Here is an 8,007-nt window from a genome sequence, read left to right as displayed (position 1 = left end):
CATAATACATATTGTATGTTGTCATGGCGAGATAGATTATCTTGACAAGTCGACATCATATAAGTTGTATGTTGTCATGGCAAGATAGGTTATCTTGACAAGTCGACATAATAAAAATTGTATGTTGTTATGGCGAGATATTATCTTGACAAGTCGACATAATATAAGTTGTATGTTGTCATGGCAAGATAGGTTATCTTGACAAGTCGACATAATAAAAATTGTATGTTGTCATGGCGAGATAGATTATCTTGACAAGTCGACATAGTAAAAATTGTATGTTGTCATGGCGAAATAGATTATCTTGACAAGTCGACATAGTAAAAATTGTATGTTGTCATGGCGAGATAGAGTATCTTGACAAGTCGACATAGTAAACATTGTATGTTGTCATGGCGAGATAGATTATCTTAGCAAGTCGACATAGTAAAAGTTGTATGTTGTCATACAATAACAATAAATAAATGGATAGCACATCATACAGTGTTTGTACTGTAATTATGTATTTTCTTTCACAGTGTTTCTTTTTAAACTATTTACATTCAATAGACCGAATTAGCGACGAAAGATGACGTCATCACAATTTGGCCGAGTGGGTATAAAATTCTAAACAGAGCCTAAAAGTAATATTCTATAACGAGTTTTTGTATGGTCCAGGAAAAACAAGCAAAAAAAAAAACAAAGTACGCGGGTAAGATACTTTGGTAGGTTAAGGAAGGTTCATAGAACCATCAGAAGATGTTTGATTTGATTTTCATGTAAAATTTAGTTAAATATACGTAGAGTTTTTACAGGTTATAGGCCTCGGCCCCTGACACTTGTTGCACAACGCGACATGGCTGGATGTGATGATTGAGTGAGGCCAGACTGTAAACGTTCAGCTCCGTGCAGTCTGCCAAAGTAATTGGTGTGAATTTAGGAACATTACCGGTATTCAATAATTTTGAATAACTTAGCTCTCCTCAAGTACAACACATTTCATGAGTTTTGCAACAAGCACATTCATCGATCGACGCCATGATTCACTGTGAGTGAATACACGACTGCTGCCGTCGTCGTGCTGTAACACAGGCAGACAACGACCAATGTACGTTTTATACCCAAAATAGTACGATTTACTCTCGTTATATTTCACATTTGGCATACACAATCGTAGAGAAAAGATGACGTTACATTCATAAACATGTAACAATGGTTTCTGGTAATTTAAATCACGCTCAACTTTACACACAAAGCGTGTATGAGACGTTTTAGTAAAGGCTATTTTCTTTAATTACTGTGTAAATCGCCTAACTTCGTGGTTTGGGCTCGAATACCCACTATAGCTGAATAGCGTACTCGATCGCTAGTTCGGTCTACCTTTTCTTCATGCAGGTATTTTTAATTACCTTTGCAAATATACAAAAAATAAATAAATTATAGCAACTTCTATTTATAATCCAGAAGGCAAAATACTGAAAGAAGCAATGAGATACAAAATTGGTAATCAAATGCTAAAACTTAAACGTACACAAAATAAAATAATGCGTCGGCATTATTCAATTTGCCGGGGTGCCCGAAGCTAACGACGGCACATGATTTGTAGTGGCCCTTTTGTTGTCAATGCCAAGATAAGCTTAGAATGCAGCATAAATTAACGGTGAATGAAAATCATATCTTCTCCAAGCTTTTAATTGTTTAGTCAAAATACATTAAGCAAACATATATTTGTAACAGCAAAGAAATTTCTACTTGTTTAAAAGTTGTTACTGAACAACGCACAATCGAATCGACGGCAAATCAACGCACACGGGGAATCCCCGAATTTGTTCACGCGAATGTACGTTGACCCATTGAACCACGTCCATGGATTTTGAACCACGAAGGTTTGACGTTTGTAAAAAAATTGTTTTTATTAAACGTAAACTTGATACAGTATATGTTTATTTCAATTATCAAAAAGATTATTGAATCATTGTTATCTTTACACGCATATTACATGCCATTATGATAGACGAGGTTGGTTGTTTACTTTTTGCTTCCTAGCATACTTCGTAGGTTGCATCACGTGGTCTTTCTCGATGTTCTTCGCTCGATCGGGGTTCAACGCTCGACCAGAATTTTTTTTTTGGACTTAATATTTGTGATGATTAAATACAATATCTTACAAAATATACACGCATATTCTATGCTATATTATGACGGACGAAGCTTTTACTTCTTGCTTCATAGCATACTTCGTACGGCCGATCACGTGCTCTCTATAAAAGTAGTCTTGTTCAGGTGTTCTTCGCCGATGCTCGATCGGGGCTAGATCCGATTTAACGGTGTTCTTTGGTTGGATGTTGTTTGTGACAGTGTGTTTTAATGAAATTAAACTTTTATTTACTTTGTTGTGATGATTTAGTATCGTACAAAATATAAGCTTAGGCCTAGAAGAATGCTGTTTTAATTTTCGTGGTAAATGCTAGATTTAGAAGGGAATTTCTGGCGCTGGGCTTCATACACAATACGGCATGCATGTCGTCTTCTTCAATCAAGTGTGGTCATTCAAAAATGATGCGAGTCAGGCGCGTAACAGGGGTCTTGGGTCAGGGTGGGGGGGGGGCAAAGGTAATAATTTTCCCGGTTAGTAATTTATCATACCCATCCCACCCCCTCGACATATAGAAAACAATACGACAAAGGGCTTATCTTATTTATAATATAGGCCACACACGTGTGTTTGAAACTAATTATAAGCATTTTCATAATGGTTTTATTTATTACAAACATATTCTTTCACCATCAATACACATTGAGGCCCTTCTTTTAGGTTAAAACGATCTATCTTAAAATCTATTCTTATTCATTGATACTAAAAACAATTAAGCTAAATAGAAACATTAGTCATGAACTTATGGAATACAAATAGCATTTTGGTTTATCACAATTTATGAAGATTGTAATTAATAAGTATATAACTATAATAAATATTCGATTTTGCAAATTATTATGCACATTTGACGAATTTGTATTAAAGTTTGTAACTTTGTAGTTCTCATGATATTTATATAAGCAAGTATCAGCTTGATTGTCTTTGGCTTTAGTTGATGCAAATGTATGTATTGAAGCTAAGTATTCAATAGCATGACTGAAAAGAAATAGTTGCATTTTTAACTGGTTTTTCACAGAGATATTATTAGAATTAGGATACTAGTATTTCTTAATGGGTAAGTTTCAGAGTCTCTTAAGTAATAGTCAAGTATGAGATTTTTTAGTTCAGTTGAACACAAAAACATATTATTTTGATTTTGCAATACTAATCGATTTATTATGCGTTACATTGTTGTTATATACAATATATTGCAGATTCGTTTATCTTATGTATGATTGTACTATTTATCAAACCAATAAAGTAGTCCTGCAACTTTTAATACAAGTTTCAAGATGGAACTCTTATTTATGTGGTCAGCGCAATTGGTTGGTAGTTAACATCTTCAAAATGCTCCACTTTTTCCAAACTTGAACCCCCCCCCCAAAAAAAAGTCCTAGTTACGGGCCTGCTTTCAGAGGATGAAAAGGGCATTTATCAAGGGGTGGGGAAAGATTTTCCAAAGATGGATATTTTCCCCTTGTCCCCCGGTGTTTTTAATTCTAATTTCGTCGGAATTGATCCAAAATCCCTAAAATGTGCAATTTTTAGAGGAAATTGGCCTACTCTGACAAGAAATGCACGTGGAGCGCGCGAAATTTGAGGATTTCAGAGGATGAGAAGGGCATTTATCAAGGGCTTGGGAAAGATTTTCCAAAGATGGATATTTTCCCCTTGTCCCCCGGTGTTTTTAATTCTAATTTCGTCGGAATTGATCCCAAATCCCTAAAATGTGCAATTTTTAGAGGAAATTGGTGTATCCTGACAAGAAAAAAGACGCGCGAAGCGCGCGAAATTTGAGATTTTCAGGCACTTTCAGGGGATGAAAAGGGCATTTATAAAGGGGTGGGAAAGATTTTCCAAAGATAGATATTTTCTCCTTGCTCCCCGGTGGTTAGCCTACGCCATCTGGCAGCTTAGATCAAAGAAGTTAAGTGGAGAAGAGGTTGCAGGGTGTTGTGAGTCTGGTCATTATGATATCTTCCTTTTTATTCTTGTCTTCATTTTTCTCTCCTCTTTTTCTTTTCCTTTCCTTTTCTCTTCCTCTTCTTTCTCTTTCCCTCCCTCTCCCCTCTTTCTTTTCTCTTATTACCCAGCCCGGTACGACGGCTAGTTCAGCCCGGTAAAAACCGTCAGGGCCCAGCCCCCCACCCCCCGCCTGTTACGCCACTGCGAGTAGAGTGAAAAGAACACAAATATTTCCAGCTCATCACTTATATTTTGAAAAGTTAACACAATGAATAATACAAGATAAATTACGTTTATTAATAAACCAGCAAAATTATATTACGAAAGTCAAACCAAGCCTGCTCCGTGGCTCAATTTGAGTCTAACTTGTTTACAAGAATACGGGCGAAACAATTGGGGATTCCCCATGTGGGTTTTTGCCGTCGCCTCGATCATGTCAGGGATCGCGTGTTGTTCAATAATGGCTTTGGAAAGAATAGAAATTATTGTTTTAACAAGTACTTGCTCGGTCAAGAAATATCATGATTTACGACATTAGATTCTGTAAAGTGAAGTATTGGTTCTTAGGGTTTGGCAAGGACCAGCTCATGATGAGCCTAGCTTTCAAGCCACTATTTTATTTTTACCTCCGGCGTTCTAATAGCCGGCGCAAAAATCATAATAGACGGAGATTGCGCCGGCCGCCGGCTTAAAATGACACCCCTGACCACGGGTTCGATTCCAACCCCGAATAACTTGCGAAATTTTTTTCGCAAGTATTTGGGAACGTACTGAGTATTCGGTACGGTAATACGTCAGGTAGGGCAAAACATCACTCATATTGTTATTATTGTAAGCGATGTAAGTTGTTACCATGTTGTGTTGTTACCATTATATGTCTGTTTTGTATATATACGTTTGAGTGAAATAAATATTATTCGAATGATTGTTTAAATGATTATTTAATTGGTTGAACTTGAGTGAAATATGTATGGACGGTCCACAATGTCCTGGTTCTGTACAGCATACCATACAGATACAGATCTATTTATCCATAGTGTTCTTCGACACGACTGCTGTATTTCACAGGCTGCCTTTTCTACGCATTATCACAATATTGAAATACTGTAACACTAATGCTCATAGACATAGCAGTCAGAGATGTATATTGCAAACACTATTTCTGTACATTACAGTTTTTTAGGCAGATAATGTAAAAATCTAAGAAAGAGCAAGCAGTACAATGTAATGAATCAAAAAGACCAAAACAAAAAGATCATAATTTGTACTTAGTCTTTTAATGTTCATTTCGTAATATTTTAAATACATCTATTCATCACCTGCTATCATGTAGCAAAGGTCATTTACATATCTAATGATCACATGCTATCATGTAGCAAAGGTCATTTACATATCTAATGATCACATGGTAGCAAAGGTCATTTACATATCTAATGATCACATGCTATCATGTAGCAAAGGTCATTTACATCTACTGATCACATGCTATCATGTAGGAAAGGTCAATTACATACCTTATTATGATCACAAGCTACCACGTAGCAAATGTCATTTATATAATATCTAATGATCACATGCTATCATGTAGCAAAGGTCATTTACATATCAAGTGATCACATGCTATCATGTAGCAAAGGTCATCTACATATCTAACAATCACATGCTCTCTTGCAAAGCAAGGATCGTCTTCATACAGTATACAATTCTAACCCCATTCAAAACAAGTTGCCAAGTCTGTTATCCATTCAAATAACTGATTTCATCAGATACTCAATTCCAACTGTGGCTTATAAGAATTTAGTGTTGATTTCTTTCAGCTTACATGAACTCTTGTACTTGATTAGTTTATAAAGTATTAATCTCAAAATGTTTACATAAGAACACACCATAACAGATCAAGTTGTTGGAATGAAAAGTAGGAAAGAAATAGTTTTTGGTAGAAATAAAAAAACTTATAACTATTTTGTATAAATCGGTTTTTTTTTTCATTTGGAACAATATACTTTTACTCTCCTGGCTTGATTTAATGAATTCTAATCAGTGTGTTTGAATATGAAATTTGTTGAGTTTATATTTCAGTTAAAAACATCTCAAAATTTCTTCCAACCGTACTCATATGGGATAACATTGGCATTCTTTTTTAATCTCTAGCGCTTAACAAAATCCAATCAGCGCCCTGTATATTAACTCTTTTCCCATTTAGTTTAGTGCCTTTAACAGTTTTAATATCATTAACTTAATATTCCCTACCTCTATTCTAATACATTACAATAATTGCATTTTTGTTTAATAAGCCAATATACTGTATATTCACTAATAATTATACTTTTTTACATGTTTCAGACAAATTTTTATATGTACATTTTTACAAATTTGTTATTACAAGAAGCACCAGAAACTGAACATGCATTGTATCTAAATCATCACTTATCAGATATACTGTAAGATGCTAGTGTTTGCATTGTAAAGCATTTCCCATTTCTAAAAGGAGAAAAATTTAATTCATGTCAAAAGGAACTCAAAGACTGGAACCATCAGAGGAATATGACAAAATAATCTCATCATTTATACTGTAATTCAATGAATCAGTGATGTGATTGGTGAGAATGATGGTGGTGGTGGTGACAACGATATTAAGGAGGTCGAAGAAATGACACTGAGTGATCCACTCAACCATGACCATCCTGCACAACCATAGATTCAGCCCAAACAACATCCCAGAATGCTGACGACATGAACTCAACACTGTTGCGTACGCTATGGGACATCATTATGTCATGCATTCAAAAGCTATCTACTGATGGTGGCGATGTAAATACTGTAACTGTAATAACAATGGTGAAAATTGATGATGAGTTCTGTTTACAAATTTTAGTGAGATTGATGCAAGCACCATTTCACTGAACTACAGCATCAGTCCTCAGTGTTTGGGCAAAAATGAATTAAAGTTGAAATCAATCATTCCCCAAGCCCCACCCCATAGACACTGGGCTAAGGCCACAGAAAAGGATTGGGGAAAAGTGTATAAAGAACATATATTCCATGCTCTGTTATGATTGGTTAATTGTTTAAGATTGATTGACATTCTGAATAGGTCCTTTACGATGAAAAGTGGCCCTAACGAAAGTCAAGCAGTTGATTATCGTGATTTGAAACCTGAAATGTTTTAAATGTTCAGTTAAAATTTCAAATAACTTACATTAATAAAAAGATATATAACTGATGGTAAGCAGAACAGTACAATTAATCATGTAGTGGTTTGAGACAGGATGTCAACTACCTGCCTAAATGGAATAGTATTCATCCCTACCTAAAGCTTGGTTTCCATAGAATCGCTTACCCTATCGGCGACTGTCACCGACAGTTGTCGGGAAGGTTAAACCTGGTGTAACTTTGCCGATTGTGCAGACAAATCAGGATGCTTTGCTAGCTGTGCTGACACAATCGGGAAGGCTCTGAAACCTAATTGGCGAAGTTGAACCAGGGTCAACCATCCCGATACTGTCGCTGATAGGGTGAGCGATTCTATGGAAACCGAGCGTAACACTAAAGCCGGGTACAGCGCCTCAATCGACCCTTGACCAATGAATCAATCTCCTCTCTGTGTTAGGCACTTGACAACGCAATGCTGTCTACTTTTCAGGGCAATCTGAGTGGATCATCATTAAAAACAATCTGTTGCATATGCCTTATCTATCGAATCATTGGTGCTGTATGTGCCTGCTTTAGCAGTAGTTGCCTTAGCTTTTTCCTACTCAACATGTTGGCTGCCAGCGAAGAGTATACTCGTCCCACAGGGTGTTGCTGAGCACGCCAGGGACGAGTATACTAGTCAAAATCGGGGTAACATTCTAGCTTTTATTACTTCTTTGTTATACATTGTAGAACTAGACTCAACTGCTGGTAGCTCGGGGAAGATACACCTA

This window comes from Anneissia japonica, unplaced genomic scaffold (assembly GCF_011630105.1).
Source record: "Anneissia japonica isolate Jap-2015-1 unplaced genomic scaffold, ASM1163010v1 scaffold287589_len272378_cov178, whole genome shotgun sequence".
In the NCBI taxonomy this organism is placed as follows: domain Eukaryota; kingdom Metazoa; phylum Echinodermata; class Crinoidea; order Comatulida; family Comatulidae; genus Anneissia; species Anneissia japonica.
Note: the sequence above shows the minus strand (reverse complement) of the source record.